At 49.8% G+C, this 20,620-nt stretch overlaps 1 long non-coding RNA gene across 2 annotated transcripts in view; it reads right to left on the bottom strand.

Annotated features, from left to right (window-relative positions):
- Positions 1 to 20,620, bottom strand: part of LOC311600964 — a 36,492-nt gene continuing 15,872 nt past the window's right edge. For both annotated transcript variants that reach the window (XR_014780420.1, XR_014780421.1), the window contains exons 2-3: positions 702 to 838; positions 1 to 130 (exon numbers count right to left, since the gene is read on the bottom strand). This is a non-coding gene — a long non-coding RNA (uncharacterized lncRNA). The remainder of the gene's footprint in view (positions 131 to 701; positions 839 to 20,620) is intronic.

Raw genomic sequence — 20,620 nt, 5'->3', positions numbered from 1 at the left:
TTTTTGGTTTTGTTTGTTATTGTTGAGACAAGATCTCACTGCTGTAGCCTTCACTCTATGGACCAGGCTACCTCTTCCTTCAGAGCGATGGGGTTAAAATGCATTCCTCCACGACCAGCAGTCCTATTTCCTTTTAAAAGAAGGGAGAAGAATGTTTTCAGTTTGTTTTTGAGCCAGAATCTTAGATAATACAGTCCAGCCTTTAACTCACTCTGTAGTCAGGGATGACCTCGCACTCAAATCTTTTTGCTAACATTCCAAGTGCAGGGATTACAGGCCTGTGCCACTCCTGGCTTACAAGGACATACTTTTGGGTCTCTGGAATGATTCACAAAAGGCTGGTCATATTTAGTTATTTTTTTTCCATAAAAGGAAACTGGTGCCTGGAGAATTTTGGCCTCAGTTAAGGTTCCTAAAAGTCTATAGGAACTCCTCAGGCCTTTGAAGGCAACAGTGGAAAGGTGTGTCTCCTGCATCAGCTTCCAAAACTCTTACCCTACAGCCAACAACTCCAGAGAACTTCCTGCATCCAAGCTCTGGGCTAGATACAGGGGGTCAAAGCTATTCAGCCAGGCCCTTCTCTCTGACTGTTTAAACCTTTTGGGGGAGGCAGAGGTAGATGCAGGAAGAGATGTCCTAAGGCCTGATAGCAAAGTGTGCCACCACATCACGAAGTAAGGGGAACAGCTGTTTATTCTCACCAGGGAAAGAAGCTGAGTTCTGTGAACAGAATAAATGGTGAGGTGGCCAACCAAGATGAGAGCTGCAGAGACTCCACAGAGGAAAATGATGAAAACGGAGCTACAGAGAGCTGGCTATGGGAGCGGGAAGCCAGGACCTGTAACACAGAACACAGAACATGTTACTGAGAAGGGAGGGTTGAAGCCAGAGGCTGCAGGTCCCTAAATGGTAAGCCAGAACTTGGGAGTAAGATCTGAAAGCTTTGGAGATGAGAAAGAGATGGATCTTTCAAGGAGGTCCAGCTTAGGCAGGTCCAGGGGAGAAACTAAGGCAGGTGTACGCAGCGTTGGTGATTTAGGAGTCAGGCAAACTGGTGACTGATATATCTAATCCTCTCTCATTGAGGGTCAATCAGTGACGCAGCCAATAAGGACAGGGAAGAGGGAGAGAGGCAGGGTTTCCTCTCTGTGGCTCAGGACAGGCTGTTCTGCCACTGAGGAGGAAAAACTTGAACTCACCGCTTTTTTTCCTGCAGCCACGGCTGCAAAAGCAGCTTCCAGCCAAAACCTGCAGGCCTCTTTGCGAGATCTCCAGGAGGCTAAAGTACAGCTATTGACGGTGGGGCCCTGAATCTGTTAACTTGGTTGTGGATCTACAGGGAAAGAAGAAATAAGGGAGAGATAGAAAATAGAGCACTCAGGCCAAGCGTGGTGGCGCACGCCTTTAATCCCAGCACTCGGGAGGCAGAGGCAGGCAGGTCACTGTGAGTTCAAGGCCAGCCTGGTCTACAAAGCGAGTCCAGAACAGCCAAGGCTACACAGAGAAACTCCGTCTCAAAAAACCAAAGAAAGGAAGAAAGGAAGAAGCCAGAGCACTCACATACACAAGCATTCGAAAGAAATAGGCAGATGAAGTTAAAAACTTCAACTCCGTTATTGTCTGTTCAGTTTGTAGACTACTTTATACTTTTATAGAGAGACAACACTCTCAACGTCAGAAAAAGAATTACCTCATCAGTCAAGAAAAGGCAATTAATTACAAAAACAGATGAGGTCAAAAACACAACAGGTAGGCTGGGAGCAGTGGCACACGCCTTTAATCCCAGCACTCGGGAGGCAGAAGCAGGTGGATCATTGTGAGTTTGAGGTCAGCCTGGTCCACAAAGTGAGTCTAGGACAGCCAAGGCTACACAGAGAAACTCTGTCTCAAAAAAAAAAAAAGGTTACATGTTTTTTATTAAAACTAAACATTTCTTATCTATGTATCCAATACATAAGTTCATCGTGAACTCAGAATGACAAAGGTTGACAAGGCCTAAATGTTAACAGTGTCCGAGAGGTTATAGGATATACGTCTTTTCAATCAGGACTGACCTGGCTACGCATTTTCCAGCCATCTCTTAGCTTATAGTGAGTTCAGGACAATAATTCTATCTGTCCTTCACTCCAAGATTAGTTAATTGTCTATTCTTAGTGTATACAGAGACCTGTGACTTTATTTCCAGAGTTAGATTGAAAGCGTACCCGAGCCATAAACCTGTCTCGGGCCTGTCTCCTAGCAAGGCATCTTGAGGTCCACAGAAGCATTTGCCGCAGTCATAAACTTTCTGCTTCACTCTTCAAGCGCTAAGATTGTTTGAATCAAATCAGGAACTCCGTAACCAGGAGTTAATTCATCTGCAGAGCAGCGCCTCTTCATAAAGATCCCTTAGGAGGGTGCTTTAATCAGAGTGGGTAAAAACCCAGAAAGTATCACGCCATGCCAAATTCTTTGACACATACAACAGCGCAGAGAAGAAGGGACATCAAAGACTGGGAACAGGTTCTGGGGTGAATTGCGTACAGACCTTGCAAAGTACTGAACTACCTCCCCGAAAGCCCGCAGGCCTACTGAACTTCCCCAGCACAATGGCTCTCGGCATCATCTAACCTGTTTAGTAATCAAAATTCCTTTGTGCTTGGGTCACTGCAAGGGAAAGGACAAAAGAGTGGTCATAACATTGAAATCTAGCGAGTGTCCCCACAGATAAGTTGGGGTCCTCAGGCATCTTTGCCTCATACTTCAGGCCCTTGTATGGCTCTCTTGAGAGCATATTTTAAAAGCCCATCACTCTTAAAAGAGACAGGCTGGTTGAAAATAACCCTGCCTTTCTTTCTCTCTTTTCTCCTGCCAAAGGCTGCATTCCTCTGCGAGGGTGCTGAGCACATCCTAGACAGGCTGAAGTTTACCTCCTGCGGGGCCTTGTTAGGCATGAGAGTCGGGCAGCTTCAGATGTCACCAGGGGACCACTTCCAATTGGGGATGGCTGTCCTCACCGAGTCACAGTGAAGGATGAGCCTCTGACTTGAAGAATGTGAGCTGGTCTCCTAAAGCAGGAGTGGGTGGAGGAGGTGACGGGGCAGTGCCATTAGAGTGCACATGACCATAGACCCTAGATCGCTTTTCCCTTCAAAGGAACAAAAATGGCTTTCCAGTCACTGGATAAATGAGCATAAGGCGTTCACTAGGGCCTTGGGACCAACTAGATTCGAGAGCTGGCACATTGGTACCTGCGGGGACATTGCCAGGTGAGTACCACAGGAAGCAGGAAATCGAAAGGATGACAACATCTGAATCCCCCCCTTGGGAAGACAGCTGACATAATTATCAAGAGTTATCTGATAGCTAGGTGGTGGCGACCCACACCTTTGATCCCAGCACTCAGGAGGCAGAGGCAGCTGGACTTCTGTGAGTTCAAGGCCAGCCTGGTCTACAGAGCAAATTCCAGCCAGGCCTACACAGTGAAACCCTGCCTCAAAAAAAAAAAATCTGATGTACTCAGCTTACTTCTTGTGGTGGTGAATCCAAGCCTTGCACATGCTAGACAAGCACCTCCCACTGAGTTGTGTCCCAACCCTGAAAATGTTTTTTAATTTAAAAAATGATTAATAAGGGGCTGGAGAGATGGCTCGGAGGTTGGGAGCGCTGGCTGCTCTTCCAGAGGTCATGAGTTCAGTTCCCAGCAACCACGTGGTGGCTCGCGGCCATCTATAACGCAATCTGGTGCCCTCTTCTAGCCTGCAGGCAGAATGCTGTATACATAATAAATAAATGAATCTTTAAGAAATGATTAATAATTTCATAGTAGTAGTTGTATGAGCATAGCATACCCATGCCATGGTGCATTTGTGGAGATCTGAGAACAACTTTTGGGAGTCGGCTCTCTCCTTCCAGTGGGTTCTTGAGATTGAACTCAGGCATGAGGTTTAGGTAGCAAGAGCTTCACCCACTGAGCCATCTTACACCACCACCCCCAGAACATACTTTTAGTGATCACTTATCTCTCCCACTACAGGGAATGGACGCAGGGCATGCACCTTGGCCTCGCAGAGGGCACAAGACAGACACTTTTCTTTTCTTTTTTCTTTCTTTTGTTGTTTTTTGGGTTTCTTTTTGTTTGCTTATTTGTTTGTTTGAGGTAGGATTTTCTGTGTAGCCTTGGCTGTCTTGGACTCGCTTTGTAGGCCACATTGGCCTCAAACTTACAGCAATCTGCCTGTCTCTGCCTCCCTGCATACTGGGATTACAGGTGTGTGCCGCGGTACCAGGAGAGACACTTTTCTTTTAACAAGTAATTGAAAAAACTTAAAGTTTATAAAATGGAATGTTATGCTATGGAACAGGTTTATATTTATTTTTATGGGTATGGATGTTTTGCCTGCTTTTCTGTAGATACATCATGTATGTGCAGTGCCCATGGAGGCCAGAAGAGGGCACTGGGTACCACATGGCTGTGAACCACCTAATTAAACAGGAAGCGCTTTTTGTTTGTTTGTTTTTTTGTTGTTGTTGTTTTTTGAGACAGGGTTTCTCTGTGTAGCCTTGGCTGTCCTGGACTCACTTTGTAGACCTGGCTGGCCTCGAACTTACAGCAATCCGCCTGCCTCTGCCTCTCGAGTGCTGGCATTAAAGGCGTGTGCTACCACGCCCAGCTCTAGATTTCTTTTATAAAGAATAACAACAACAAAAGCTGAAAAAGGAGCAGTAAATCAATGAGCTAAGGGCATCTAGGATCAGTTAATCATGCAAGTAGAGTTCAGCTTTGATTGGGAACTTCCCAACAGACATTGAAAAAAGGAAATGTGTTGAGGACTAGTTAAGTGAAAACGAAGCAAACAGCCAAAAGTTTCCAACTCAAGGTTGTTCGTGCAAGCCTGAAAGGAAGGGATCCAGCTATTTATAAGCCAGTGAGTTGGTCCTCTGCCCACCAATGACAACACTACTGTCAGAGCTCATACGATACAGGCTTTGAGGGGTTCCTAAAAGATGTGACTTCCAAGGAGCAACACCCGTAGCCCACACTAGCATCTTTTAAAATAGTTATTACTAGCAGGTGAAGCACATATCGAAATCTTCCCCTTATGTCTGTCCTGTTTGGCTTTTTGTTCTGGAATTTGCTGTTACCCACACTAGCCTCCTACTCCTTGCCTCAAGTGATCTTCCTGCCTGCTGAGTAGCTGGTACTGTAGGGCCATGTAACAGTATCTGCCTTCTTTTGTCTGTTTCCTTGGTGATGGTGTTACTTTTGATTTATCTGTGGTTTGGGGAATGTCACCCAGGGCTTTGCGCATGTTAAGCAAGCACCCCACCACTGGTCTATACCCCTAACATCCTGTTTCTGGTTACCAAGAGTTCTTTATTCTGTTTGGTTGGTTGGTTGGTTTTGTTGTTGTTGTTGTTTCCTTGTTTTGTTTTGTTTTGAGACAGAGTTTCTCTGTGTAACCTTGGCTGTCCCTAGACTCACTTTGACGACCAGGCTAGCCTTGAACTCACAGAGATCCTCCTGCCTCTGCCTCCCGAGTGCTGGGATTAAAGACATGGGCCACCCATCTTCTGTATATGTCCTTGATACAAGCCCTTGGTTAAATGACACATATGACTTGCTGACATTTCTTCACGTCTCCAGCTTCCTCTCATTGTCTAGGCTGTCTTTTGGAGAACAGAGGTTCCAAGGTTTGGTTTGGTTTTGTTTTGTTTTTTTTCGAGACAGGGTTTCTCTGTGTAGCCTTGGCTGTCCTAAATTCACTTTGTAGACCAGGCTGGCCCCGAACCCAAGTTTTTATAAAGTTCAGCAGATCCAGTTTCTGTTTAGGGGTCCTGCTTTTGGTGGCTCATCTAAGAAGCCTTTGTCTACTAAGGTTTATACCAGTAGCTCAGGAGATAAGGGTGCTTGTTCTGCAAACACAAGGACCTGAGTTCAAATCCCCAGCATCTACATAAAAAGCCAGGCATGACTGCAAGTTCTCATAACTCCAGCAATGGGGGGAAAAGTAGTAAATGTAGGGTATGTGTGTGTGTGTGTAGTGTGTGTGTGTGTGTGTGTGTGTGTGTGTGTGTGTGTGTGTGTGTTTTCCCGAAACAGGGTTTCTCTGTGTAGCCTTGGCTGTCCTGGACTCACTTTGTAGACCAGGCTGGCCTGGTGCTGGGATTAAAGGCGTGAGCCACCACGCCAAGCCCTGTAGTGTATATTTTTAAAACTTTTATTTGAGTTTCCTTATGCGTCTTCCTCCCTTCCAAGCCCCCAACACTAGGTAGGAGAAAAAGAAGGCTAGAAGGGGCAGGGGACATAGACCTCTTCGGACTTAGTTCCTTGGAGGCAATTCCAATCTTCGTAGTCAGTATATCCAGCAGTCCAGCAAAACAGCAGCAGAAACACAGCAGAAGGGTAAATCAGCAACAGCACGGGGAGCAGCAGCCTTCTTCTTCTTTCTTGGAGTTCTCTTCAAGTCGTTTTCTCAATGCCCCTCTCTGGCTCTGGGCTCTGGTATTTATACGCTCTCAGAGCCCTCAGAGTTCAACCATCTCAGCGGACAAAGACCACATCCCTCTCTGAGCCCGAAAGAGTCACTTATCAGTGTGGACAAACCAAAAGCAGCTCCACATCCCGCACTTAGGATTAAAACAAAAACATAACACAACTGGTTTATTTATTATGTATACAGTATTCTGCCTGCATGTACACCTGCACACCAGAAGAGGGCACCAGATCTCATTATAGATGGCTATGAGCCACCAGGTGGTTGCTGGGAATTGAACTCAGGACCTTTGGAAGAGCAGCCAGAGCTCTTAACCTCTGAGTCATCTCTCCAGCCCCCATAACTGTTTTGTTTTGTTTTTTTTAAGAAACCAAAACTTCCACTACAAATAAACTTCTGGGGAAAGTGAGAGACCTTGTCTCAAAACAGTAAGACAGAGAGTGGAAGAAAATGTCCTGCTCTGGCCCCCACACAGAAGCACACAGGTATACATGCTCACATAGTCACGTGCATACACCACCACCACAAATACACACACACACACACACACACACACACACACACACACACACACACACACACATTGTCTATATTAAAATCACAAAAATGGCCAGTCATGAAAATGGATTCTAGAGCCCCAGACTAGGGAGCTAAGGCCAAGGCTTGAGAGATGAAAGGGCCAGACCTGGACTACAGAGCAAGACCATCTCAAAATAAAACTAGCTGGGTATGGTGTTGCACACCTTTAATCCTAGGCCTGGAGAGGCAGAGGCAGGTGATGTCTGTGAGCTGAGGCCATGAGGCCAGCCAGGGCTACAAAGTGAGACCTTGTCTCAAAAAAAAAACAATAAGCAACTCTGGGTTTTCTCTATTTTCTTTCCACGGTTGTGCAGTTTTAGGCGTATGTGGTTAACTTTAGCACCTGGACCAGGCACCGTTTCCTGTGAGGCAGTTCATGCCATCTTCACATCATCCCATCTCACATTTGCAGACATCAAGGCCCACCAGGCAGAGCTGCAGGGTTTGCCCGTCCCCTCCTATATGTGCTTAAGTAGAATACACTTAGATGTATTTTTCTGAGAGAGTGTCTCATGTATTCCACACCCACTTGGAAATTACGACATAGCAGAGAATGACCTTGGAGTCAAGATTCTCCTTGCTCCAGCCTCTCAGTGTGATGGACTGTAGACTCACCATGTCCAGGGTTTCACGCATGAGAAGGAAGTGCTCTGAGTCGTTTCCATCTGTAAATCATATCGCTGTGTTCAAATATTTGTCAGTGACAGCCCATCTGGAGAGCTGGTCTGGGAGTCAGCATGCCTGGATTCAAATCTAGGCTCAGGCCAGTCCAGCAGTAGGGAAAATGCAAATTATTTGTTTGAATAAATTCACTCTCTAAAAGTCATATTTTATGTCCTGGGGGATTTTCAATAGTTGTTGCAGTTAGCAGTTTTAGCCACGTGGGGGCGCCAGGAGTACAGGATGCAGAAGATCAGTGCACATGCGGGAGACCAGCTGAAGGGACGTGAGGAAGGAAAGGCAAGAAAGATTTGAGGTTTTGTACTGGTTGGCCAGTTGTTGTAGTTTTGTTTTGTCTTGTTTTGTTTGAGACAGGGTCTATCGTATCCTGAGCTTCGGACTCCTGAAATTCGGTCATCCACCTCTTAAGTGCTGAGATCACACGTGTGCATCACCAGGACTGCTTACAAAATGCTGGGGAGCATGCTAGGTGAGCACTCTATCAACTGTGCTACGTCACCTACCTGGTCAAGGGAAATCTAAGGAATGCACTGGAGTAACTGTGGTCCCTCCGGGGCCCAGGAAAGTCTCAGGCTCACTGGTCACCCGCGGGCCCTGTGGCAGTATCTGTAAACGGTCTTTACCTGCAGCCTCACTTGGGAAGCACAAAAGGCACGCAGCCAGTAGGAAGACATATACAACCTGTGGGTTAGGGTCAGGTCAGGCTTGGGGAGTCAGGAGCCTGAGAGCTAGGTTGACCATGCCATCTCTGGCTAGGCCCATCATTTCCCTGAGCCTAAGAGATGATGGTGTTCTTTTGGTTTAGTTTTGGTTGGATGGTTATTGAGACAAGGTCTCTTGTAGCCCTAGATAGGCCTTGAACTCACTATTTAGCCCAGGATGACCTTGAATTCTTTATTTATTTTTTTTTTCCTTTTTGGTTTTTTGAGACAGGGTTTCTCTGTGTAGCCTCGGCTGTCCTAGACTCACTTTGTAGACCAGGCTGGCCTCGAACTCACATTGATCTGCCTGCCTCTGCCTCCCCAGTGGTGGGATTAAAGGCGTGCGCCACCACACCCGGCTAACTTTGGATTCTTCATCGTAGTACCTCATCTCCCAAGCTCCGGGGTCACAGGGTTGCTGCACCACGCTCTGCTAAGCCTCAGTCTCTCTTTAAAAAAAAACAACTTTGTATTGATTCTTTGTGAATTTCACATCACACACCCTCATCCCACTCGTCTCCCCATTCCTTCATATTCGCCCTCCACCCTTGCAACCTGCAAAAGATAAGAAACAAACAAACAACAGCAGCAGCATCTTGCCATGGAAGCTGCGGTGTGTCACGCTGTGTCACACAGTATACTCTTTGTCCACTCTTCTTTACTTGCAAATGCTCATTGCAATGACTCACTGGTCTGTTTCGAGGCCACTGATTTCTGCTACGCTATCAGTACTGGATCCTCACTGGGACTCCTTGGATACCCTGCCGTTGCCCTGTGTCGTGGAGATACTGCAGCTTTGGATCTGCAGGACCAGCCCCTTCGTACACTTCAGTTCATTAATGGGGTAGATGTTGGGGTGGGCTAACTCAAAGCCCTGGATCTAGGCCTGAATCTAATCAGCCTGACAGCTCTCCCACCCTCATGCTACCTGGGCCAGCTCTCACATACCCACACCCCCTGGGCCAGCTCTCACATACCCACACCCCCTGGGCCAGCTCTCACATACCCACACCCCCTGGGCCAGCTCTCACATACCCACATCGCCTGGGCCAGCTCTCACATACCCACACCCCCTGGGCCAGCTCTCCCATACCCACATCGCCTGGGCCAGCTCTCCCATACCCACACCCCCTGGGCCAGCTCTCCTATACCCATACCCCCTGGGCCAGCTCTCACATACCCACATCGCCTGGGCCAGCTCTCACATACCCACACCCCCTGGGCCAGCTCTCCTATACCCATACCCCCTGGGCCAGCTCTCACATACCCACACCCCCTGGGCCAGCTCTCCCATACCCACACCCCCTGGGCCAGCTCTCACATACCCACACCCCCTGGGCCAGCTCTCACATACACACACCCCCTGGGCCAGCTCTCACATACCCACACCCCCTGGGCCAGCTCTCCTATACCCATACCCCCTGGGCCAGCTCTCACATACACACACCCCCTGGGCCAGCTCTCACATACCCACACCCCCTGGGCCAGCTCTCCTATACCCATACCCCCTGGGCCAGCTCTCACATACACACACCCCCTGGGCCAGCTCTCACATACCCACACCCCCTGGGCCAGCTCTCCTATACCCATACCCCCTGGGCCAGCTCTCACATACCCACACCCCCTGGGCCAGCTCTCCCATACCCACACCCCCTGGGCCAGCTCTCCCATACCCACACCCCCTGGGCCAGCTCTCACATACCCACACCCCCTGGGCCAGCTCTCACATACCCACACCCCCTGGGCCAGCTCTCACATACCCACACCCCCTGGGCCAGCTCTCACATACCCACACCCCCTGGGCCAGCTCTCACATACACACACCCCCTGGGCCAGCTCTCCCACACCCACACCCCCTGGGCCAGCTCTCCCACACCCACACCCCCTGGGCCAGCTCTCCCACACCCACACCCCCTGGGCCAGCTCTCACATACCCACACCCCCTGGGCCAGCTCTCACATACACACACCCCCTGGGCCAGCTCTCCCATACCCACACCCCCTGGGCCAGCTCTCACATACCCACACCCCCTGGGCCAGCTCTCACATACCCACACCCCCTGGGCCAGCTCTCCCACACCCACACCACAGGGCCAGCTCTCTCATGCTCATGCCTTCAGGACCAGCTCACTCTGCCACTGTGCTGTCCTTTCAAAGTGCATGGCCTGCTCTCCCAAGCGAAGCATCTTACTTAGCACAGACACGGATCCTGAGACACAGCATAGCAGGAAGATGCGCTGGTCCCAGATGCTTTGGAGAAACTTAGTGGAGACCCTTCTTCTAAGCCCAGGAGACAAACACAGTTTGGCCTGCCTTTTCCTTGAAGGAAACTAAAATGAGGCTGAGTTCTGTGGTTCCTGCCCCCACCAGCACCTCCCCCAGTTAGTCGCCCCCTTCCTTCCTGAGCATCCTGCATCCCGCCCCATCCTTTCTTCAGTGCACCTGCGTGTTTGTTTGTCATCTGCTGAGACGTGCAGCCAGAGAGCGTGGAGCACATCCTGAGTGGTGTCTCCTCTGCTTCCAAGGCGCATAGCGAGAATCTAGTGTTATGTTTACACACGCGGAGCAAGGGGCCGATAAACAGGAGAAGCGAACGCTGGCAGCTACATTTGTTAGGGCTTTCGGCCCCATGGGAGCACATGTTTGTCTGTCTGTCCATTTGTCTACTTCCATGTGTGTGTCCCTGGTGGAGTACAAGCAAATGTCCAGAGATCTGAACAGTATCAGAGGTGAGAGGGGTGGGGGGACAGACACCTTCCCTCCGGGGAGAGGGACAGAACTCTGGAATGTGAATTGGAAAAGAGTTGTCTTTGCACTGGGGTCCAGCACTGAACCTCACTATTTCCAGAAACTTCCCATTCCCATCCATTCCAGAAGGAATTCCGACTGTTCACCCCACCCCAGCCCCACCTCACTCTCCCCTCCCTAGCTCATGGGCAGAAAAACTGCAAGGGATACTCCCTCCCCCCACCAAAAAAAAATGCAAATGGTGGTTGCTATGAGCTCCAGGATCCACATGGTACTTGACATCCATGGTTTTAGAAGTTCGGTTACTATGGTAACAAATACCCTGTTTTCCAGACTGAAGACAAATCTCTGGTTCAAATCTGAGGGAGCGGAGGCTCTTTCTAGACATCTCCTGGAGTGGGGGGGCGGGACAGAGCCTTCCGCTGAGCATTCGATAAACATCAAGGAATTAAATCAAAGTTCGCTAAGCAGCACGCAAACCCAAGCCATGCCCAAAGCCAGTCCAGGCTAAAGGGCAGCCCAATGCCCTTTCAGCAGCTACTCTGTGCACTGTGGTCTCTGCCCAGCATGCAGGTGGCAGGTGCTTCCTGAGACCAGCTGCCACATCTGTGGCCAGTGTGTAAAGAACACAGCCTGAAAGCCAGATGCTCATTCAAAACCAATATCCCCTGCACTGCTACCATGAGCCACCCATAGCCATAGATGATGGAGACACAGACAAAAACCTATACTCTGCCCTCAAGAGTACAGCTGGGCTGAGCAGTGGTGGCACAACACCTTTAATCTCACCACTCCAGAAGCAGAGGCAGAGAGAGTTCCAGGACAGCCAGAACTACATAGAAAGACTGTCTCAAGGGGGGTAAAAAAAAAAACAGTTTTAGGGCCCAACAGTTGGAACCCTGCGCCCTGGGTTAGTAAAGCGCCTGTCAACACACATGAGTACCTGAGTTCAGATCCCTGGCACCTATGTAAAAGCCAGGTAGGGTGGCACACATCTATAACCCTAGCACTGAGGGGGCTGGGAGAGGCGGAAAGTGGATTCCTGGAGCTCTGCAGTCAGTGAGCTTCAGGCACAGTGAGAGACTCTCAAAAAGAGAGGTAGAGAGAGGCTGAGGCAGCCACTTGGCATTAATCTCTGGCTACCACACACATGTATACATATGCATGCACACATAGGCACACATATACCACACATACACATGCACAAACAAAAGAAATTATGTATACACACACACACACACACAAATGCTCAGAGCCAGGCATGGTGTTGCATACCATTAATTCCATCAGAAGACTAAAACAGGAGGATTAGCAAATCTGAGACAGCCTGGGACACAGGGTGAGACCTGTGTCAGAAGAAGTCAGGGGGAAGAGCAGATGGTTAAACCAACAAAGCAAGAGGAGGGATGGCCACAAGCATGGTGACCCGAGGAGGATCCCTGGGCACCATGTAGAGGCAGAATGAGAGAATCAGCTCTCCAAAGCTGTCCTCCGACCCCCCTAGGCACGGTAGGGTAGGTGTGCCACCCCCCACAGCATGCATACGCACACATAGTACAGTAACAACAACAACAAAATAATAACAAAAGAACTAAAGTGTGATTTACCGTTGGATGTGAAGGACACGCAATGACAACTTCCCTAGCCTGCAAAAGTGTCTGCGTCTACAAAGCACCCAGGAGACAGAGGCAGGTGGATCTCTGTGAGTTAGTTCAAGGCCAGCCTGGTCTACAGAGTGAATTCCGGGCCAGCTAGGGCTACATGATGAGACAGGGTTTCTCTGTGTAGCCTTGGCTGTCCTGGACTCACTTTGTAGACCAGGCTGGCCTCAAACTCAGAGATCCACCTGCCTCTGCCTCCCTGAGTGCTGGGATTAAAGGTGTGCACCACCATGCCTGGCTAGTCAAAAAAAAAAAATTTTTTTTTTAAATGGCATCTAGGATGGAGACTATTACCCTAGATTCTCCTAGCCAAGTCAAGATAATCACAAGAGTCCTTTTAAGAGCCCAGAAAGTCAGAAAGATGGCTCAGCAGGGACAGGTGCTCACTGCCAAGCATGAGGACCTGAGTTCTAGGCCCGGCCCCACCTGGTGGATGGGGAGAACCAGTTCCTGCAAGTTGTCCTTTGACCTCCTATTACCATAACGTGTACAACACACACACACACACACACACACACACACACACACACACACATACATGTAATAACATGTATTTAAAATAAATAAAAGAGCCTGAAGTAGACATGAGATGCCCAGGACCCTAGGTAGCCTCTATAAGCTGAGAACGCGAGGAAGGCAAGCTTGACCCAGTCTTGTGGCTCTGACTTGGACATGTTCGGGTGTTTGTGTGTGCGTTTGTGTGTGAATGACTCCGTGTGTGTGTGCACACAGGCAAGCAATGAGAAACACATTAGCTAGGCAAATGCTCTACCACTGAGCTGCACCCCAAGCTCTACATTGGAATGTAAGGCAATACAGGGTGCTGGCTCAGACACTGCTGGGGTCTGCTGTGGAGACAACAGGACACACACACACAGCTAGTGTGGGGTGCACACAGAGAGCTGAGGCCCAGCTGGTACAAGGGCTGATGAGGGTGGCCTGTGTCAGGTGACCTGCAAGCTGCCCTGGGAAGGTGACATTTGGACAAAAATGTGGAGGAAAGGTGAAGGAGAGCCTTGGGTGTCTGAAAACTGTGCCTGGATGAGGAGTCAGGCAGTTTGGAGACCCTAGAGGGAGAGGTACCTGGCACTAGGAGTTAGCAGGTGAAAACCATTTCGAAGCAATCTAGAAAAGGCTACACTGGCCTTGGTCGCCAATGCCTTTGGGGTTTGATTAGACATGGGACAGGAGTGGACCTACCTTCCCAAAGTGTCCCTCTGTTGGGGACAGTCTGGGAGCAAGAACAGAGTGAAGATAGGATTGCTGGATTAATCTAGTCAATCAGTGACAATAGCGTGGGCCAGTGAGGGATAAGGAAAGAGATCCCCGGAAGTGGAGCTGACATGGATTGGCTCAGAGGGTTGCCGATAAAGTTCCTGGCCTAAGCAACAGTGAGCCAACACTGCCGGTTAATTTTGAGTTTTCTTGTCCTCGAAGCGGAAGATGGAAATGAACTTGGAACTGAGAAAAGAGGTCCAGGCAACAACAAATTCAGAGATGGTTAGCTTATAAGACGCGATGTGGGGCGCCCCTCCCCCTCCCCAGCATCTTGAGAGCAAGAAGGTAGGAATCCAGCAGAGAAGCTTGGCAAGGAGCGATCCACCGGGAGAGACAAGGACACCAGGAAGAACCGTGAAGAGCGGTCTGCCGGAAGGAGCGGTGAGCAGCGTCAATGGATGAAGGCTGAGAATCGACCACTGTATTTATCTGCCTGGCGGCTGGTTGTCCGTGACCTTGAGTGGAAGCCAAAGCCGGATATTCATAGATCGAAGAGGATGAAAGAGAACAGAGGACAGATTTTTTTTCCCCCTACAAAGGAAAACAGAAATACGGCTTTGTGATAGAAAGGGGCGGGGCGGGGGTGGCGGATGTGTGCAGGAACAGAAGAGAGAGGGCTTTAGTCTGCTCTGGTTTATACGATGGCAAGTTTACATGCTAATGGCAGAATGATCCAGAAGGAGGAGGGGGGGGGCCACAGATAACCAGAGGGAGGCCTAGGGACACTCTGGAGCAGTGCGCAGGCAAGGGCTCTCCTCGGGCAAGGCAAGATTGCTTCAAGCAGCGTTTGAGGCAGAGGGAGGAAGGGAGGCGCGAGCCGAGCACAGATGCTGGTGGGCGCAGCTGAGCCTGAGGAAGCGTGTTTCCTTCCGACTGCCCCACTTTTCTCTGGGAAGGAGGAAGCAGAGCAGCAGAGAATGAAGCTGGGAAGGAAGTGCGGGGGCAACCAGGGAGAGGAGGCGAGGAGGAGGCATGAGCCAGCCAGGCAGCCGCTGGGAGCCAGGCTGTGCTGGGACCACAGTTTCTCCTCCTCCCCAGGCACGGAGGAAGTGGGCCTCTGGGCTTAGGGAGATTTGAGGGCTTGCTTAGGCTACTAAGAGAAAGAGGGAGGGGCAGAGTGTTTGAGGGGCTGGTGGGAAATGGAAGAGTCCCTCACAGCTGTCCACCAGCTATTGCTTGGAATCTTGGGACACTGCAGGTTACTTGGCAGAGGGCATGAGGCGAGACCCAACAATGAACATCAAAACAGCGAGGAAACGGAAGGAGGGAGGAGGCTGTGAGGTGGGCAGAATCACCTTGCTTTACCTGACTGGGGGAGTCCTCATTAGTGGAGGGAGAGCCCAGGAAAGCTCCAGCTCAAGGCAAGGAGACAACTCAGTAGATAAAGAGCTTGCCTTGCAAGCATGAAGACCTGAGTTTGAGCCCCAGAACCCGCATTTTAAAAAAAAAAAAAAAAAAAAAAAAAAAAAAAGTCAGGCCTGGAGGCCTGCTAGTCAGCAAGCCAGCCCAAGTGAGAGACCCTGTCTCAAAATAAACAAGGTAGGCTGGGTGGGGTGGCACACATCTTTAATCTCAGCACTGGAGAGGCAAAGGCACGTAGATCTCTGTGAGTCTGACGCCAGCCTGATCTACGTGGTGACTTCCAGGACACAGTGAGAGCCTGTATCAAAAGACAAAACAAAACATACAAAGCAAAAACAAGGTTACAGCAAGCATGGGATGACACTAAGGTCATCTGCCCTCTACCCTCCGTAGGCATGTTCTTGTAAACCTGCACACGGGTGATGTGCCCGTTATGATGGTTCCAGGTTCCAGATTTCCTAGCTAGAAAAAGCAGGGAAATAGATGTTTCCAGAAGGAACCTAATGCACAGGCATCTTCATGGTACTTCAATAGAACCTACTTTGGACTTCTGATCTCCGCGGCCATAGCAAGAAAGGTAAATCAGCGATGGTTTAAGCCACTGAGTTTTTGGTCGTTTGTGATAACACAATAGGACACGAATACTGGGGGAGGGGGGGCAGGAGGGGAGGGTGCAAGGGAGAGTTGGTTCACTGAGGAGGAGGGAAACAAGCCAAGAACACTGGAAATCAGAACACTGTCCAGTGTGGGCTTGCGAGACAGCTCAGAGGATACAGGCACTTGCCACACAAATCTGACAACCTGAACTCAATACTAGGGTCTCACGTTGGCAGGAGAAAGCTGTCCTTTGCTTCACGCTAATAAATTTAGGATGAGAAAGGAAAGGACAGTGAACCGAAGGTTCTGGGGGAGATGAGGTCAGAGGGGATGCTCTTATGCCACGTGGGAGAGGCCCTGGGAAGCAGTGTAGCTGTGGGGAAGAGGACGGGCTCCTCAGGGGATGGGAGGCTAGGGTGCTACAAGACCATTCTGCAGGGCTGAAATGATGGGTTTTATGATGCAACACTGAGGTTCACAGAAGGAGTAGATGAACCCCTGCAGGAGGGAGCACTGGGTGGTTGAGCCAGTGAAAGGGGGAGGAGTTCCAGAGACAGTGAAAGGGGGAGGGGTTCCAGAGGCAGTGAAAAGGGGGAGAGGTTCCAGAGGCAGTGAAAGGGGGAGGGGTTCCAGAGGCAGTGAAGGGATTTTGAGCAACCATGGGAACTGCATCTGTCTCCTGCAGAGCTAACGGCTGGAGAATAGGGCACAGGAACCACTTAACAGAGACAAAACTTCAGACAGTACCAAATGCCCTTCTTGCCCAGATTCCAAATACCTCACCATGACCAGCCCAGGACACCTGTCTTGGGGAGGGCTTCTCCCATTCCAGAGTCAAGCTGGCCCTGGGCAGTCAGCAGAATGTACTAGAATTCAGTGGGGGATGCAGTGTGTGCAGTGAGTGTGTGTGTATGTGTGTGCACGTGAGGAAGTCAGGACAACCTCAGATATCAGTCACCTTCTTTTTGTTTGGTTTGGGTTTTTCCAGACAGGGTTTCTCTGTGTAGCCCCAGCTGTCCTGGAACTCACTCTGTAGACCAGGCTGGCCTCGAACTCAGAGATCCACCTGCTTCTGCCTCCCCAGTGCTGTGATTAAAGGCGTGCGCCAGCACCTCCTGCCTACCTTCTTTTGTTGCTATTATTGGTTTTGAGACAGGGTCTCTCACTAGTAAGTCAGGCTGACTGGTCAGCGAGCCCCAGGGATTCACCTCTCTCTGTCCCGGCTGTGTAGCCCTGGCTGCCCTGGGCCTCACTCACTCTGTAGACCAGGCTGGCCTTGAACATCTGCCTGCCTCTATCTCCGAAGTGCTGGGATTAAAGACATGTGCCACCACACCTGGGCATGTGTTCATTTTATCTGGTTGTTTGGCCGGGGAAGAGAACGAGAATGCACTGGTGCACATAGTGCATATGTTGAGGTCAGAAAGCTGAGCAATCTTGAAGCCCCCATAGCAGATATTTGAAGTAAAACCTAAAGGGCTTTCCGGTTTCACTCCGGTCTCTCAGCTCTTTTACCCTCCAGGTCATGAGGACATTCAGGTGTTCCACACACACACACACACACACACAAGAAACAATGAAGGGGAGGGCTCTGTCTTGTCGTGTTGTTTGTTTGAGGTGAGGTGTCTTATAAGCCTGACTGGCCTCAACCTGCCTATGTGGTTGAGGATGACCTTGAACTCCTAGCTTTCCTGCCTCCACTTCCCAAAAGATCAAATTTCAGGTGTGTAGCCCAGCACCTAGTTTATGAAGTTCTGGGGAATCAAACTCAAGGTCTTGCGCATGCTCAGTCTATAACTGAGCAACATCCCAGTACATCCCAGTACACACACATACACACATGCACACGCGCCTGTGCGTGCACATACACCTTTTACATAGCATCTCTCTTAGCAATCTCTCTCAGTTTCAAGTGAAATTACTTCTTCAGACTGAGTGGGAGTCTTCTGCCCTGTGGTTAACCGAGGAGCGGCCCCTCTGCACTCCTCCCACTGAATTTAAAAAAAAAATCACCATTTGCACATTTTGTCTCGTGCCTATATTCCTCCAACATGCCTCCCTTTTCCAAACAAGACCACAGGAGCCTTCAGAGGAGGGGTTTCCGGTGTCTTGCTCTCCTCAGCACCACCATGCTTCCCTTTTAATGTCCGGCATACCGCGAGTCCTCAGAATCCATCTGAGTGATTGCGCACGCGCGGCGGTCAGGCATGCTTAGATGAGGGGCTCCGGTGAGGGGGGCACCAGCATCAGTGGTGGGAACTCCACGCGGAGCCTCTCTGCCCTGTTTGGGATCCCCATATGCTCTAGCTCAGGGCCTCCCAGCGGCAGGTGTCTGCATCCCTGAGATGAGTCTGTAACCAAATCCCAGGCTCTATTGACACAGCGCTGTTCTTTGCTTTGCAAACATGATGTCGCCTTGAACCGCACCGTGGTTTGATGGATGCACCGAGAGGGGCTTATCTCACGGGTACAGGTGCAACGCTGGCAGCGTTCCACCCATCAACTCTGCCCCTCGTTTACATTCATTCCGCCGGGCATCTGAGCAGCTCGTGAATCCTAAAGGTCCCTTTACAAGTTCACACTCCCCTTTTCTTAACCTTCCCGAGACAGGGTCTCGTGTAGCTGAGCTGACCTCAAACTTCCTATGTAGTCCAAAGTGACCTTGGACTTCTGGTCCTCCCGGCCCCCACCTCTGGAGTGCTAGAATTACAGATGAAAACGCCATCATTCTGGGTTTATACGCTGGTGGGGACCAAACCGATTTCTCACCGACCTTCAACTAATTGATTGGCTAAGCTGGCTGGCCAATGAGATCCAGGAATCCACCTGTCTCCACTCCTCAGCCCTGGGGTTACAGATGCTTGCCACATGCCTGGCTTTTGCGCGGGTGCTGGGGGTCCAAACTCAAGGCCTCATGCCTACACAGCAGGAACCTTACCAATTGAGCCATCTGCCCACCGTCCTTATTTTCTTAGTCATAAATATACATGCATAATTTTGTCGGTGGTTAGAAGCATGTCACACCCTGATCCAGGTACTGCCCTGCCACTTGCTACCTCTGTGACACTAGGCAAGGTCCTAAACCTCTCTAAGTCTCAACTCTTGTCTATATATGGTGGTTTGAGTGACAATGCCCCGCATCAGTTCACATATTTGAATGCTTGGGTCCACAGCGGATGGAACTGTTTGGTAAGGGTTAGGAGGCGTGGCCTTGTTGGAGGAAGTGTGTCACAGGAAGTGGGCTGTGAGGTTTCAAAAGCAAATAAACATTGCAAGTTAGCTTGCTCTATCAATCTATCATCTATCTTTGCCTCTCTGATTTCCACTTGCTTATAAGACTATAAGCCCTCAGCTACTGTTCCAGCACCATGTTGGCTTGCCTGCTGTTATATCCCCCACCATGATGGTCGTGGACTCACCCTGTGAAACTGTAAGCCCCAATAAAAACGTGTGTGTGTGTGTGTGTGTGTGTGTGTGTGTGTGTGTGTGTTTTGAAACAGGATTTCTCTGGTAGTCCTGGCTGTCCTGGAACTCGCTTTATAGACCAGGCTGGCCTTGAACTCACAGAGATCTGCCTGTCTCTGCCACACAAGGGCTGGGATTAAAGGCGTGTGCCTTTGATAGTATGCCCAGATAAATGCTTTCTTATATAAACTGTCTTGCTTATGGAGTATTGTCATGACAATGGAAAAGTAACTAAAACATTATAACGCGGGGACAGTAATACTTTGCCTTGCAACAGGAGCTGTGAGGACTGGCTGTGACGTAATGAAAGGGTTTGGCACAATCCGGCACGTGTTTTTAAAGAGTGTTTAGATTTACAGTAAAGCAAGATCACCATGTGTCCAAGGCCAGCACGGGCTGTAATGAGTTCCAGCCCCTTCCTTAGACATATACACTGAGCCCTGCCTCGAAACAAAGAAACAAACAAACGAAAGAGGGCTTATTGTTAGAAACGGAATATAGCGCTAAAGAAAACCAAACAATTATATTCTGAAACAGGACTGTGGCAGAATTTAGACTATCCCTGAACATAGGACACCCTGTACAAACATAGATTCTCTGGAAGAATGCTTGTGGGCTGCGGAGATGGCTCAGAGGGCAAGGTACTTGCTGTGCAAGGTGCTGTGGACCTGAGTTCGAATCCCAACTGAGCCTCATCCCCGTGCCTCTCTGGGTGGGGCGGTGCCTGCCTGTAGTCATGGTGCTGGCTGCTCTCAGGTGGGCAGGCAGATCCCGGGGCACTTACTAACCAACTGAGCCTATCCAATAGATAGACTCCAGGTTCGGTGGGAGACCCGTCTCAGAAAGAAAGGTGGAGAGCACCAGAGGAAGGCACGCATTCTCAACCTCTAGCCTCTAAATAAGCATGCACAAGTGCACGCACACACATATATGTGCACACATAAGCGTACGCCACCTGTGCACACACATAAACACACACACATGCACAGCAATATGTAGTCATGTCAGGTATATGGGAATAGTTATACCTGCAGTCCCAACACTTGGGAACTGAGGCAGGAGGATTGCAGATT

This window comes from Acomys minous, assembly GCF_964271855.1.
Source record: "Acomys minous genome assembly, chromosome: 6".
Taxonomy (NCBI): Eukaryota; Metazoa; Chordata; class Mammalia; order Rodentia; family Muridae; genus Acomys; species Acomys minous.
The sequence above is the reverse complement of the archived record's forward strand: the minus strand, read 5'-3'. Positions and strand labels throughout refer to the sequence as shown.